We start from the raw sequence: 17,605 nt of genomic DNA, 5'->3' as shown, positions 1-17,605 counted from the left end.
GGAACATAGGTTAAGGGTGTTTGAGAATAAGGTGCTTAGGAAAATATTTGGGGCTAAGCGGGATGAAGTTACGGGAGAATGGAGAAAGTTACACAATACAGAACTGCACGCATTGTATTCTTCACCTGACATAATTAGGAACATTAAATCCAGACGTTTGAGATGGGCAGGGCATGTAGCACGTATGGGCGAATTCCGAAATGCATATAGAGTGTTAATTGGGAGACCGGAGGGAAAAAGACCTTTACGGAGGCCGAGATGTAGGTGGGAGGATAATATTAAAATGGATTTCAGGGAGGTGGAGTATGATGATAGAGACTGGATTAATCTTGCACAGGATAGGGACCGCTGGCGGGCTTATGTGAGGGCGGCACTGAACCTTCGGGTTCCTTAAAAGCCATTTGTAAGTAAGTAAGTAAGTAAGATACTCTTTTATAGAGTAGATACAGAATTAGTTCAGCATGAGTTACTAGTACGAAGGACGAAACTGGTAATTAAGCCTGTATCAAAATGAACGGCCACCATTTAAAAAAAATGTGTTTAAATATCTATATTATGATTATTTTTCAATTTAACTTCATTCTCTACATTGTACGCTAATGTGCTGTAGACAGTATAATATACACTGCATAATGAATACGTTCCCATGGATTGCTCAGTTCGTGAGTAAAAACACTTATTGTTAATACTGTAGTGTATTTTGATTAAACAAAAACCTAATGAAAATTATCAAACTCAAAATTGCGACATTTCCTAGTTTACGTAAATCAATGAACTACTTTTCTTCCCTCCTATACCTAGTAAAGAGATTTGTTTGTATTTTACGTTAGTACCATCGAACTCCATTCGTGGAAGGGGGTAGCAAACGGTGTTTTCTGTTTTCAACCGTTAATCCAAAGGTATAGCCAGGTTAATATTAAAACAGTTAGTAAAAATAAAATGATGTCACTGTATAAGTTTTTATGTAATTTTGTTTAAGTCTTGTCTGTGTATTTTATATAATATGTTTATGTCTTATGTGTTATATATGCATTTGTATGTCATGTGTCTTATTTCATGTTATTTTTATGTCATATACGTCCTTATAAGTAATATGTACGTTTCTACGAAATGCTTACTTTTTTATGTAACAAGTCTGTGTGTGATGTGTCCTGGGAAAGTATTGTATGTAATATGTCTGTGTTTCATATATTGTGTATCTATGTCTATGTATCTACTTTATTTCATATCTACGTATTTGTATATAATATAACTATGATGTTTATTATGTCATACACATTTAATGTAATATGTGTATTTTATGTCATAATTATGTATATATTTTATGTAAGTATTTGTACAGGACTATAATATGTACGATTTTACTACAGCCCTAATATACCTTCGGGTAAAATAGGGTTCTATAAACTTGAAAATTCAATAATAATATTATTAAGAATAGCCAATACAATCAGAGATCAAAGGAAAAAGCAAGAGAGGGAGAAAACTCAGATAGTGACAATGAAATGCAAACATTTTCTATGAATCCTAGTAGGTACCGTGGAAGAGGATAAAGTCGATCAAAATTTTGCAATTTTTAATGATATTGAGGTTATGCAATGGAGCGAAGTTCCTCAGAAAATAGTATTTTGTCGTCATATTCTTCACTTACGAAATCACATTACAAGAAGTGAATTAGAATTTACCAAAGTCTGATTTTTATCATTTTACTTGTGATCGAAGTTACCTGTTTAAATAGGGTAAAGTCGATCACCATTGAATTTTTAGTTTAAGATCGATTTTAAAATGTTGCGTAGTAAAGTCGATCACTGTTTAGGTTTTTAAAAACAAATTAAGTGTATTACTTGTATTTTATTTGTAAGGGGTGTAGAAAACAATAATAATCTATTATATGTCTATAGGGTTATATAGTATATATTTTGTTACTGCGATCATACAATTCGATACAATTAGGCCTATAGGTCTCCACTGTACAAAAGTGACTATGATTGCCAATATATAAAACATAAAAAAATTAATACTTCACATATCAACCAGGTTAAATAAATAAATAAATATCAACAAACAAAGATTTAAGAATTCAAAATTTACATTGAAATACCACACTTCAATTACAATCTAAAATGCTATTCAACATTGCTTAGGTTTATGTCAGATGTTATTTGAAATCTTCCCCTCTTCATGTCACTTTAGAAACTACGTTGTTCCCATCGTCAGGTACAGAGGAGTATACAAAATACGTTCCTTTGGCAGTGCTTCTCTTCCGCAAGAAATTCACCATAAATTCGTCTTCCTCTTTCCCCACTATCCCATCAATAAAAGCTATACTATGACACTTTTCTGTTTATAAGTGTTAGTTGGAGGTATTTCGGTGAAAAAATTTATTCTTTCTGCTGGTCCTATCTGCTTCGAGTAGGTCGATGGCATGATCGACTTAACCCTACAAAAGTACAAGTTTTTTGAAAATAATAAGTTTCAATACTAACATTTACGAACTGCAAAACTATTATTTCAGGATACAATCTCAACCAAAAGTACTTACGTATACTTCTTGTCTCCTTTCACTGCTGACGATAATTTAGAGTTTGTGAGACTTTGTTTTCGTTTAAGACAAAAAGTTGAGAATAACCATTTTCACTTCAACGGTAATTACACTGTATTCCCATTGTTGGCATGCGCAGGCTTTTTGTTGTCCCTCTCGCTTACATTTGCAATGACAGGCAATGAAGTCAGCATAACAAAATTTTAACAAGTAACTGAGATAATATATAATTTTTAATAAAAATCGCAAATGATCGATTATACATCCACTGATCGACTTTACCCATTTCTACGGTACCAACCTGATCCTAACGCCACAATAGATGATGTCTCCCAAGCCCTTCAACAAATAAAGGCAAAATTCCATAAATCCATCCCTGCAGTCGTCTCAAAATCTCCATTATCATCCAGAAGACAAAAGGAATAGGATAAAGTGAAATTTTAATCTCTTAGAAGTTGGTCAAACTTTTAATAGGAAGGGAAGTGTGGAATAATATTGTAACCCCTTGTAGACTGTAGTGTGAATTAATAATGAACCATGTATGTCAATTATATGTTACTGTATTCTGTGTAATTACATCATTGCAAACGTATAAGTTGCTCCTAAGGATGTTGGTGACTGCATAGAAAGCTATCTCCCTTTCACCCACGCGTTACCCTCTCACCCCTTTGAGTTATTTTTGGACTCTTTAGGGTTGCATTCCCTAAAATATTACTATACATGGTCATGTGGAACTAAAACGTCTATCGTACTGCACGTGACTACAACCTCTAAACATTACAATGTATGGTCATGTTTAGACATGGACTCGCGTCCTGACAACGCCCCAAACCTGTTCTATATAATACGAGTCACCACTAACCTCAGGACTTTTACTCGTTAGTTGTCATGTAGCCTATAACACATTCAACTGTATTACTACCTATTCTCCAATATAATACTTATACCACAGTTCGACGACTTCTTATTCTCAAGAACCCTACTCAATTCCTGTAACTTTACGAAGTGTGATCAACTCTACCTTACACCACACACTCTTGCTTAAGTCATAAACTAAGACATAAGGGGAGAGAACAGTGTGGTGCCTGCCTGCTAAACAGCGGGAATTTTTATGTTATTTATGGTCTATTTAGGAAGACAAGTCACCACTGCTATACCCACCCCAAGAGGCCAGACGAATTGTCTTAGTTACACCGTTTCAAGTGCAACCTCAAAGCCCGCGAAAACATACGAAATGCAGAAACCAGACCCGACACGAGCGATCCTGGCCTCAGGAACAAATTTTACTGCAAAACAGGTCTATGTCCATCACAAAGTTTTGAAATACTTTTACAGCGATATATGCTTCATTCAAATGACTAATATATTATATAAAGACACAAAATTTGATTTCAATTAAGGCAAGTGACCGAGACCTGGCCTCACTTGTCTCAGTCAATCAGCCGTCATTGGGTGTTATTCATTTGTTATAGGTGACATTCATTTGTTATTATTCAACGATTGAGAAAACACTGTAATAAAATAAATTATAGACAGTTTAGTTTTGTCTTCAAAGAAGTAGATAGGTGACACATTAATCATACATCAGTATTAATAAATAGCATATAGAAAATGAATGTAGGTGACACATTAATTGTACATCAGTATAAATAAATTGCATATCGGTATAGGTTAATACTTGAATATGTATTTTACTCTGAGAGGATAAAACGAAAGGAGGGAGTACTTCAAGCCAAATATGCTTCAAATCGGTGCGACGGATATGACGTCCACCGCGAAATACCGCCAATTCCATCCATCCAATCGTTCTACAGCTCATGTTTGAACCTTGACCTGCCGAATTTTTTGCCTCCATAAATCTCTATTTTGCGCTGCCAGTTTCCAATCTCTGCAATGTAGTAGACTAGCCTCATCCTCCCTGATATTATCTTCCCATCTCTTCATGGGTCATCCTGGACGGCGATTTCCATGAAAACTAGCTCTAACAATAACGGCTTTTTTGGTAGACGACCCAAAGGTAATCTTTGTACGTTAACTGCCCATTGGAGTTTTTTCAATTTTATATGGGTGAGTATATCGTATTCTCTATAAAGTTCTTTATTATTTCGTATCCTATATTCCTGATTTTTGTTTACAGGTCCAAATATTTTCCTAAGTATTTTCCTTTCAAAGCTACCAATAGCTTTCTCAGCCCTTCTGGTAAGAGACCATGTTTCGCACCCATACATGAGAACAGTTCTTATGAGTGTTTTATAAAGTCTTATTTTAGTTGTCGTGTGGACGTCCCGATTACTCATAACCTGGTGTAGGGAATAAGTTTTATTGGCCGATCTTATTCACTTTTGGATCTCATTATAAAGGACATTATTATTGGTAATCCTTGAGCCTAAGTAGTCAAAACTATCAACCACGGTTATCTCTGGTTCGCCGATCATAAGTTCCCGGCTATTTGTAATTTTAGAACTTCCTTGAATCATTGCCTGTGTTTTGGTTAGATTGATATTAAGACCTTAGTGGCCTCTTTCAATTCACTGTAGGTTTCGTTTATTGCCTTGATATTTCTACTTGATATGCATATATCATCCACATAGCCGATTACTTGAGTGGTCTGGAAGTCCAGAGTACTTTTCATATTGATAGAGAGCTTTCTTATTGCATATTCCAGTACTAAGTTGAACAGGCATGGGGCCAGCCCATCACCTTGTTGGAGTCCCTGCTCTATGTTAAAGGGGTCTGTTAATTGAGTTTGAATTTTGACCTGAACTATTGTTCCTTTTATCATTGTTTGTGCTAATTTTATAAGTTTACATGGAATATCAAATTCTTGCATAATCCTGTAAATTTGCTTCTGATTTATGCTGTCGTAGGCTTGTTTGAAGTCTCTATAGATTTGGTAGACACCGCCAATTGCCAAATATTAAATTGCTACTATCGGTTTTGGTCATACATAAACGGATTAGAATGGATCTGGAGGTAACAGGACTACTGGCAGATTATTATATCAATGTATGTTTTACTAAGCTTATATATTTATTAAAAGTGTTATGGTTGTGACATGGACTGAACACTTCATTTCCATATTCTTTCTCTTATCAAGAAGGATGTTGGCATTCCTTCATATGTTAAAGCAAAAGGGAACATATCAACGGACATATTCTACATTTGACCCGAACAGAACATTAGCTTATTTTGAAATATTCACAACAACACGAAACAATTTGTAATCGTAATACAGTAATACGAACAAAACAGCTGATAAACACACCGGAAAAAAATATGAACTATGGACAATTTGACGGCCATACTAGTACACCTTTTTGGTTCCACCGTTTCAAGCTTATGGCCGGGGGTTGATTTTACTCCATGGATGTTTTCGCATTCAGCCACGAACCCATGAGTGGCGCTCAGAGCAACAACCGGAAGTCGTCAGACGCTTATGCCTTATCTGCATTAATTCCTGAGGAAAAGAGGCACATCTACTATACAATGGAAAAAAAAAAAACTTGACATCAATAAAGCAGTTCATCATGCACCCCTCCTTTCAGATCGCAGCCACAATTGCACATGAGGCAAGAAATTAAACGCTGACGTTTGTGGTCCAACACTTTTTAGGAACAAAAGTCTAGGAACTCTTTTACTAGAAGAGTATTCCTTGCATTGCTGCAATTAAAAATAGCACATAAACGAACCATACTTATTCAGCTCAACCAAACAAATGGCCGCCCGTCGGCTGTTCAATTTGGGAGCATAACACTAGCGCCAGTGAGCAGATATCGTTCATTACAGTAATGCTCATTCACATTATTCAGTTGAAAAGAAGTGCAGTACGAGTCCAGACAGAGTCTAATCTGACCAAGGAGATTTCAACAGTCCCCTCTACTGGTCTAGCGGTTATTTAGCAAGTCTATGCTATAGCCTAATCTCTTTCTAACTCGTTGGTTGTAAGTTTAACTTACAAGGCTACCAACAACAGCATTCTTGTCTACCATTTTTGGTTAATCATGACAATGATGCGTGTGTGTGTCTAATGCCTATCGATTTTTTTTTTCAGAAATGTATATTTATTTAAGTACAAGGGCGCAAAATGGACCCATGCCTTTTACAAGATATATGTAACCTAATACATGATTCAGTATATAAAAAAAAAAATATATATATATATATAATTTACATTCAACACTTTCACCAGGAGTGAAGTGTTTTACAAGAAATCACTCATACATTAAACACTAGAAATTACTAAACTATTGAGCAGTGGATTTGGATGTGTTTTTACAGATTTTATAAATTTGGTTCTGGCATTTTGAATATAATCACTAAATAGCATTATATTTAGTGACTCATATAGTTGAGAGTTGCTGATGTCATAGTCTGCTCCCGTGATTGTTCTACATACTGATCTTTGTATTCCGTCCAGTCGTTTAATATGTCGTATATGTGTATTTGACCAGATTTCGCAAGCATATAGCATGTATGAACGGATCAGACAAGTGTATAATAAAACTTTGACTTTAAGAGAGATCCGACTTTTGAAAAGAGGGTACAGCAGCATCAAACGTTGAAAAGCTCTGTCTCTGATTAAACCTGTATGTTGTCTATAAGTCAGTCTTCTATCTAGATAAACGCCGAGATATTTTGCAGCCGAATTGAAAGGTATGTTTTGTTGTTGAACTGTGATTCGGGATCCGCATATTGCGGATAGATGGCAGCACTATGACCCATTTTCAATTTGCACACCACTTCGGCGGGCCACACTGTTCATGATAAGTATTTATGAAGAGTTAAGTAGTGTACTAGAGTGTGTTTATGTGTAAGTGTAGTGTAGGGAATGGGTGCGGAAGGGAGAAGGGAAACCCCTTGCCGACACGTAGCGTATTCCTGTCGAATAGCACCAAGGGGGCCGCCACGCTTAACGTTCCCATCCGCCGGACGAATCACTATCATCAGTGACATATGCCTTCTCTTCATATGCACTGCGGAGTGATTTGGGATGCAAGCCAGGCATATTGGTGCACAATTTATTAATTAGAAGTTGTGCACCGCCATCTCTTCTAGACCCGAGGTAGAAATTTTACATGAAAATTTCTGATCATGAAAATTTCTGATCTCGCCGGGAATAGAATCCAGACCGTATAGTTGAAGGCAGATACGCGACCACAGAGCTAACATGGCGGACATTTATGACAATGATAAAATATTACATAAATATATCTATTATTCAAATAAAGATATATATATATATTTATTTATATTATTATTATTACTCATTTTTTGTTTGTTGCCGTCTCCCACGCAAATAAATTTTAAGTAGCGGAGTTCTTACGCGTTTGTGGACCGAGAGCTGAAAAATAGTAATAGATTGCATTCGACTCTATTTACATGTAAAACCTACCCTTACCAAATTTTTAGTAAACTTATGCGATCACTATGACCAACAAAGAAAGGCTAGTGTTCTGAGTAATGAAAAATATTAACCACTGGAAAGGAGCAATAATTATGATATTTGTATAAGACTGCCGGAAAATAAAACGATTTTTACAAAATGGTATAAAATCAATACGAAATGGAGAGAATTATTTCTAATTACCTTCCCATCCCTAAAAAATTGTTAGACAAAAATGGAAGTAATACAAAAAATCTTTATATAGAAAATTTGTGTAGGTATTTTTTTGTACAAATCTGCACGCCTTGACCGACATTTACGAAAGAATTATTGAGTTTTAAAAAATTTAGGCCTAAGATTCGTAAATTTGAGTGCAAAGTCAATTATCAACGTTGGTTTCAAAAGTAATTACTAGGGAAATAGACATTTATTCCAATTATCAAATGTCGAATTAACCTGTTTCTACTGTATTACTATTTGAAAGACTTTTGACTCCTACAGAAGTTTCTGATTCATATTTTCTATTAGTACGTTAAATCACATTACTGACATCAAGTAGCATGATAAAAAAGGTCTACTTTCAATTGTTCCTGAGAAAATGGGAACATAAGCAAAGAAATTTAATTTTTTGAAAACCGAATACACAGACGAACAAGTGGGAAGAACATAGCCGCAACATTAAAGTTCAAATCCTATTCCAAACGCAGCCAACATAGTAGGCATAGATTGAAGTTTCAGCTACAGAATTATTAATAAAAGAAGAGGAAGAAGATCTCTAAGCCAAAGAGTTTTGAAATTAATATTCTCGCAAAAAGTAAAGGTTTGTGATTTTATACTGACTATTACACTCTTACTACGTCATACTACTTTTGACCAATAAAACGGTACGAAAGGACGTATTTCAACCAATCATGGCTGCTTATCGCACAATTTTATCGCGTCCCTAGCATTTGTTTCTTTGTTTGCCAACATTTGAAACTGCGCTGGTCTGGACGTCAAATATATATATATATATATATATATATATATATATATATATATATATATATATATGAAATTACAAATCACTCCAGTCGATGCACAGCAGTTTCAAATATGACTCGCATTGGCATTCAAGAACAAGAATTAATAAAAATCACTGATCATACCTATGCATCTTCTGAAATCCGATTTACAAATAAATCAAAGGTACCATTCGGAAATTCTGAATAAGTTGAATACACCATGTAGGCCTAAATCAACGAGTTCCACTTCTATTACGCACACGTCCAATATAACATCAATTGAACCACCAACCACATTCAAATTTGAAAATTGTACATTCAATAATTATTCCTTTTAAAATTATTCATTCGGAAATCCTGAATAAGTTGAATACACCATGTAGGCCTAAATCAACGAGTTCACTTCTATTACGCACACGTCCAATATAACATCAATTGAACCACCAACCGCATTCAAATTTGAAAAATGTACATTCTATAATTATTCCTTTTAAAATTATTCATGTTTATTTTTTATGTCATCGTCGTTAATTAAAACTTTTCTAACACTTGTGTATATTAGTTAGGTTATGTTATAGCTTCTGCTCTGAGAGGATAAAAAGAACTTCTGCTATATTATATTATGGATAGTCACGTATCAGAGATTGTTTAATATTAAGATTTATTGAATAGTAATCATTACAGTATCTGTATAAAGACACTACTGTCATATAGCATGCATCTAGCGTAATATTTGTAATGTTGAGATGGTAAAATAATACATTTGAAGACAGTTGTATTTTCGTAAGTCAATTAATATTTTATTGTATTGGAGTACTTCGTTACTTCTAATCTTTATATATTTTCTTCTAATCGTGTAATAGTCAATTAAATCCCACTCGAGTTTTGATTTTCTCTAGATAAATCAAAACGTCTAGTGAGATTACTGTTGATAAAAATCAAGTAACATTAATACAATACGTAACTGCATCATAAATAATGTAGCTACGTTGTTGTATCAATTACTTTAGAAAACTTAAAAATACGTTCTAAACATAAAATATGAAAACGAGAATATTTAAACTCCTTTGTGGCCGGTTGATTTCTCTTACAACACAAGTACTATCAATTTTCTTGTCTACAGCTCCTACCACTCCTTTGGCTGTGATCCAGCAGGCAGTGGCTCCTACTCATTCACACTAGTTCCATTTTTTCATTCTCTATGTAATCGACGTTCATCTCTCAACGCGGAACAATACCGTCTTCAACAATGTAAATGACATATTGAATCGCCATTTTGAGTTTTGATTTCGATTAAAGCAAGCAAAGATGACGTTTTATGGAGCGTAATGTGAAATGAGGAACTGGGTTCGATTTCCACGGAACAACCAGGATGAACTTCTTCCCATTGAGGTAAGTTTTCTAAGTTATATTACAATTCCTGTTTGAAAACTGCAACAATAAGTAGGGAATAAAAGCTTTTACGTTTTGTAGCGTCAATAGCGATTTTAGAAATAAAATATATGTATATTGGAGACTGATAATTAAGCCTCGATTGGACAAGCACGTTTAAAAAACTACCAAAATCGCGACACTATTTAAAATTACTGAGGACAATGAGGTTTTATGTTTTTAATACATTATATTGTTTTATGACCATTCTTCCTTATCAATAAATACGAACAAAATAAATTGTATAATGCAGCGCTTGTGAAAGTGTGGAATTCGGTGAATCGTAAATTATATTTAAATATTATTTTAAATTTGGAGATTAGGCCTACTGAAAAAAGTATACAAAGTCGAATCACTTAAATTTTGAAACATCACAAATAATAATTATTATAATGTAATCATAATATTATAAAATGAATATTAAAAATCATATTCCATTATTATTAATACTATTAAAGATCTAGAAAAGAATATAATATATATTTATCCGCATATCATCAGCTAAATTCCAGGTCTCAACATAACAATTTACTCATTATACCTTACCACAAGACATCTTTATATTCTTCATCTTATACAGTTTCAGTTGCTAGAAATTGGAACTCGTTTCCGAGTGATGTAAGGGATTGTTGGACAATAACTTCATTTAGGTCAAAATTACACAAATTCTTACTTAACAGATTAATGACTGATTAATATTTGTTAGTTATAATGAAACTAACATCTGTCCATTCTTATTATTATCATTAATTTATCTAAATAGATTACAACACCTCTAATGGCAAAATTTAATTACATTAATATTATCAATATAAATATATTTTTAGATGTAATATTTTTGTCCCCATAACATAGTTCTAGTAAACTAATATTAAATTAATTCTCACCATTTTACTAGCTATCTCAAATTAATTATAGTTGACTGAATTAAATTAGCTCATAAATTAAGTTACCGGTACTACTTTATCTTATAGTTCATCTAAATTTAAATAAACATGTACTAGTAGTTAAAACTTAACTGAAGAGTATTGCCGGAGAACATTTTAAGTGTCATGTAAATATTCGTAATTTAAATATGTATTGTATTGATTAAAGCTGGTTGAGTGGAAGAGAAGGCCTTATGGCCTTAACTCTGCCAGCGAAAATAAAACATTCTATTCTATTTTATAATCTTGATTAGTTTCATATCTGAATTCTCTGCGTATTTATCCATGAAAACAAATGATCGAAACAGGCTAAATGCAGAAGCAGAAAAGAAGCTACAGAATTCCGCTCTAAAACTAGATAATTATAACAAATTTGTAGCAATTAAAAAGGAACATATTCATCCCACCGAGCAGAATAATTAAGTACCGGATTTTATTTAATTACAGCCGGAGTGTAATCAAACTCACATCCACAGCACACTAGACCCTTTCCCTACCCCATCTACGCCGGTTATCACTAGCTGTGTTAAATTACATTCCAAGGGCTCTGCAAATTTTACGCGTCTTTGTAATTCTTTCAGAACTTTCGAAACAATTCCAGGAATCTACATGTAATTAACTGATTAGATCATCGAAGTTTCTTGCATTATTGTAGGTCTACAAAGACATCTCCTGCACCTGCGACAGAGAGAATTTTCAAAGAAAGAACTCTAAAATGTTTCATGCAGCCCATCGAGTGGGATGCTGCAACTAACCCAGCCGAACATCTGGCTATATCAGGATACCAGACAAAGGAATCGGATACCCAACGGAATTAATGATGGTGTGATAAACGTTTCGCCAACAAGGTAACATCTTGCGGCATATATTTTCTTTTTTTAGGTTAGCATGAACTATTACTCCAGCAGTATTCCTAGTCCGCATTGCAGTAGTAAGAATCTGAGGGTTTGAGATCATTTACCTAGAAATATAAGACTTTTGGTTTGAGAATATTCATGTTAAATTATTGTATTTTCATAAAGTCTGGAACCGGCAATTCTCCTTAATTCTTGAAATTACTTTTTACCGATTTTCTTATAGCTTGCGCGGTCGAATGTGTGAAAATATGTAGATTTTAACGACGATGAAACAGTATGTAGGGTTTTGTTTCTTTTGGAGTTTAGGCAACATAGCAGTTCCAAACTGCGTACAAAAGTATCAGCCACAGATCTATGAGTATATACAGATACGCAAAAAAAAAAAAAAAAAATTCACTTCAGCTTCTTCCTGTATAGCATCTAGGTATTTCGCAAACTGAAAATTAATTAATGATATTTATGCTCGACCATGCCAAAACGTAGTAATTACACACCTGGTAGCAATCCTTTAACCCATTACTGCATAGCGTCCTAAAAATGGGACATGCGTAAAATACTGATTTCTATGGAACTTTTTCTTGTTTAGTACAGTTGGAGGCATTGTTTAGAAGGTAAATTATTACATTGTATTATGGTGTTGCAGTGTTTGAATTCCGCGCGAACATTTGTTCATACCAGCTAATTTTTTACAAGATGGCAGGAATAACAGTATTTTGTGACACACCGCGTGTAAGTTCATTCTTAGTTATTCTGTAATGATGGTACAGAAATCTGATTTTTATTTTCACATGATGAGTTGAATACTTCAGTTTTCATGTGGTATATAACAACAATAAAATTTTCTTATATATTGCTTGGTACAAGGTGAAATAAAGTGCCGTCCTAAAAATAGGACGCCATGCAGTGTGCACTCCTGTGGTATTCTTTATAATATGTATATGGTTTCCATTACATTGTTTTATTTCCAGTCTAACCGTGAGTGAAATTCTGGGGTTAATGGAAAATCAAAATAATAATAATAATGAGAGTCTAATATATGTGACCTCTCCAGAAGATTTCCATGATACAAATAAATACAGTGATAAATCGGATGACGAGCATGAGGCTTATTTGAATAATCTTGGCGGTAAAATGCTACTTAGTAAAGCGGAATTACAAAAAAAAAAAAAAAAAAAAATGTAATGATGATAATGAAGATGATATTGTTGATGAAAGTATGCCAGAGTCTTCTAACATAAAAGCTGCAACAAATGATTTTGAAAGTACATTAGACAAAAATGGAGCTGAGGTTTCTCGCACAAGTTAATGCCGCCCGAAGAGAAGAAAGCTAATATATGAACATTTCCAAGACAGGGAAGGTAATTCCAGGTAGAAGGCCATCGTACTACTACAACTACAAGTACTATTATTACTACTACAACCACCAACGTACCGCGCCGTGGCATTGTGGTCTAAGACATCCTGCCTCGGATTCGCGTTACGGAATGCGCACTGGTTCGAGTCCTCATGGGGCAAGAAATTTTTTCATGAAATTTCGGCCAGTGTATGGGACCGGTGCCCACCCAGCACCATCATGCATTTGTGGAGCTACGATAGGTAGCGAAAATCCGGTTTCGGAAACCAGCTATAACGGCTAGGGGGAAATCATCGTGCTAACCACACAATACTGCCATTCTGGTTGGATGATTGTCCACCTCTGTTTCGGCATGTGGACGTGAGACCAGCAGCAGGCTGGTCGGTCTTGGCCCTTCATGGGCTGTAGAGCGACGAATTTTTTTACAATCACCACCATCAGCACCAGCGCTAGCAGCAGCAATAGCAGCACCATCACTAGCAGCAACAGCAGTACCAGCGCTAGCACAGAAACAGCAACACCAGCGTTGGCAGTACCGATGTTAGCAACAGCGGCAACAACAGAGTGGTGGTCCATCTTCGCTTATTTTCTTGATGTTGCCATAGTAAATGCTTGGTTTCTGTACAGAAAAATGAAGCCTCAAAACTCTTCAGAACCGCTCCTCAACTTTTGCCGTCTCCTGGCTTTTACAATACTGAAAAGGCATGGGGTGAGTTCCCACTAAGGAAAAATTGTTCCCATTCCATCAGGAGACATAAGATTTGATGGTCAACACCACTGGCCAGTTGAAAATGAAACTCTGCGAAGGTGTGCTAATTGTACAGAGAAAGCAAAGTCCATCTGCAGCAAGTGTCAAATTGGACTCCACCCTAGATGTTTCTACCCTTACCACACAAAATACAGTAGTGTTGTGCAATGCGTAGGCTTGTGTGAGGAGGGCAGTTGAACCACTGATTCTAATATGTGTATATGTATTTGCTACATAATAAATACATAAATACTATTGGAACTAAAAGAGGGGTTATTCTATTCAGCTACTGTCACTGACCATTATGCATAGCGTCCTATTTATGGGACGGTCCTTAATTTTTATCCCAGAAAGTAAATAAAGATAAAAATGGTAAGAAAGCATTCTTAAGTCACAAATGCATGTCATTAAAGTACACCTATTCATTAAAGTTTAGGTTTTCGATTATTCTCGGATATGCAATCGAAAGACAACGAGGAAAACGTCACAGAGGCTGGAAATCCAATACTGTCGCAGAAGGTTATGTTCTGTTACTATAATAATTAGCGTCAATTGTAAATAATATTCAAATATATTCAATTTGTCATCTCGTTTTTCAATTCTAATCCAATTTCCAGGTTATATCAAAATTAGTTCATGTTATTCTCTACATTACATCGAGATCAATGACATTATTGTTCTTCGGAAAAAATCAATACTTTCGCCTCTGCGCACATCTCACAATTTACGAGCTACGCACAAGGTCACTTCCGATCTTCTGTCAGATACAAATAAAATTGATACTTCTGAATAATTTCAAGTTAGAAATATGGTCGAGCATAAAAAGTCGTATGAAACTTGCATATAATGGTAATTAAGACGCTCGTATGAAAATTATGAAACTCGCTTGCGCTCGTTTCATAAACAAACATACTCGCGTCTTAATTACTATCATTATAGGCTCGTTGCATAATGTACTATTTTGATTTTAAAAATGGTGTCGTTCTAATAACTTTAGCCTATTAGTAATGTAGACAAAACTTCATGTTTATTTCTTAGTAATAATGTTAATTTTAAATGTCTAATATTTCAATGACATGATAGAGAGTGGATTAATCTTGCATAGGATAGGGACCAATGGCGGGCTTATGTGACGGCGGCAATGAACCTTCGGGTTCCTTAAAAGTCATTTGTAAGTAAATAAGTATTTCAATGACATAACTTTAATCTTATATCATCCTTGAAGACTAACTTTCTTGGTGTCACCTTCGATAAGGATCTTAGTTGGTCATTTTAACAATGATGTTCTTTGTAATGGTCGACCTGGTTGGCGAGTTGGTATAGCGCTGGCCTTCTATGCCCAAGACTGCGGGTTCGATCGCGGGCCAGGTCGATGGCATTTAAGTGTGCCTAAATGCGACAGGCTCATGTCAGTAGATTTACTGGCATATAAAAGAACTCCTGCGAGACAAATTTCCGGCACATCCGGCGACGGTGATATAACGTCTGCATTTGCGAGCGTCGTTAAATAAAACATAATATTTAACATCTTTGTAGTGCTTTAGACTTAGGGGGGCAAAGGCTAATTAGGATTTCCCGGTCTCTGATCGGGTCAAAAACCCTGATGGAACTGATATTTAACCCTTGCGGTGAATTTCGGTGAAGTCCGGAGGGTCTAATTAGTCAAATCCACTCTCCTCACCTCCACGCCGGGGCCCCCTGGGATCTTTTAAGATGCGAAAGAGAGAGTGGTGTGCGGAAAGCAATGGGAGGCTTCCGCATTCATCCATCTATCCCAAGAAGAATGTATCGAGTAAAATTGCATGATGGATCTTTCCCTGGTAAAAAACTCCGGACGTAAACTATCCCCCCAATCGGATGTCCGGGTGGGGGATACTGGGGAAGGACCCGTCATGACGTACAACAACGGACAGCAACAAGGAGGATCGACGTCGAATGCCAGTACTTCTGGGCTACGAGGTAAGATGGAAAACTTGAAGCAATGAGAAGAAACAGAGTGGATGTGATGGGAATATCGGAAAGGACGTAGGAAAATAGTAGAGAGTTAATGAGTGATGATTAGGGCTGGAAATTGATAAAATATAATTTTTTCTGAGATCACAGACAATGCAGGATACCCAATATAAACTCGTTTCATTTTAACACGAACCAATATAGTCTATGTTTACTTTTATTTTGCATTTATTTGCATTTTTTGCCTTGTATTGTTTAATGGTCATTTTTCAGGAAATGTTATTAGCAAGTACGCTGGTCATATTAGTTTACGAGCATAATAACATTAAGATTATGTTTTAGAGAACTTTTTTTTTCATAACCGTCTTTTGCATCATTTTTTATTTTGTTTAAAGAAGACAAACTATCTCCCAAGTAATGGTTCGTTTTTACTTATGATAAACCTGAAATTTTAAGCTTCATGTTGCTGTGAAAAATTCAATTAACACATTTAACTTAATTTAAAAGTATAGTATAACTAAATGAAATATTCCTCATCATCCTCATACCATCATCATCATCATCATCATCATGATCATCACCATCAACATCATCATCATCATCATCATCATCATCGGCATTACGTCCCTTGTAGTTTAGCCTTAGCCTCCCTCAGAACATCCGACCAATCACTCCTGTCTAATGCTCGTGTTCTCCATCTTCTAATACCAACTTTTGTTAGGTCAGTCTGAACATCATCCAGCCATCTCAATTTACGTCATCCAACTTTCCTTCTTCCTACTGGCAATGCATCTAGTAGAGTTTTAGGTGTGCAATTGTTCTATGTCCTGGCTATGTGTCCCAGCCACTCTAACCTTCCGAGTTTTATGTCAACAACAATGTTAATATCTTTATATAATTCATATAACTCAGCATTTGTTCTGATTCGCCAAAACCCTTGCTCATAAGTAGGCCCAGAGATTTTCCGTAATACTTTCCTTTCCCAGGCATTTAAGATCTTTATTGCCCTTTCAGATAGAGTCCAGGTTTCACTTCCATAAACTACTATTTGTTTAATAATAGTTTTATATATTCTTATTTTAGCTTTTCTTGAGATACACTTGGACTTCATAGTTTTATTCAATGCCCAAAGACCTCGATTCCCAGCTGCAATCTTCTCTTTTATATCAGTCTTTCACCGCGGAACCCAGATACTTAAAACAGGAGACTCTATCAAAATTAGTATCATTTAAATTAATCTTTTTAGTATTGTCATTATTCATATTATACATGTATTTAGTTTTATCATTGTTAATTTCCAGACCGACTTTGATTGCTTCAGCTTCTATTTGTTTGAGTATTTCATCCATTGTACATTATTAACAGAATTCTGGAGTAATTTCAACGATCCTTTGGTGTCTCACAGCA

The sequence above is a fragment of the Periplaneta americana genome, chromosome 6 (genome assembly GCF_040183065.1).
Source record: "Periplaneta americana isolate PAMFEO1 chromosome 6, P.americana_PAMFEO1_priV1, whole genome shotgun sequence".
Lineage (NCBI taxonomy): Eukaryota > Metazoa > Arthropoda > Insecta > Blattodea > Blattidae > Periplaneta > Periplaneta americana.
This window is presented reverse-complemented; position numbering follows the sequence as displayed.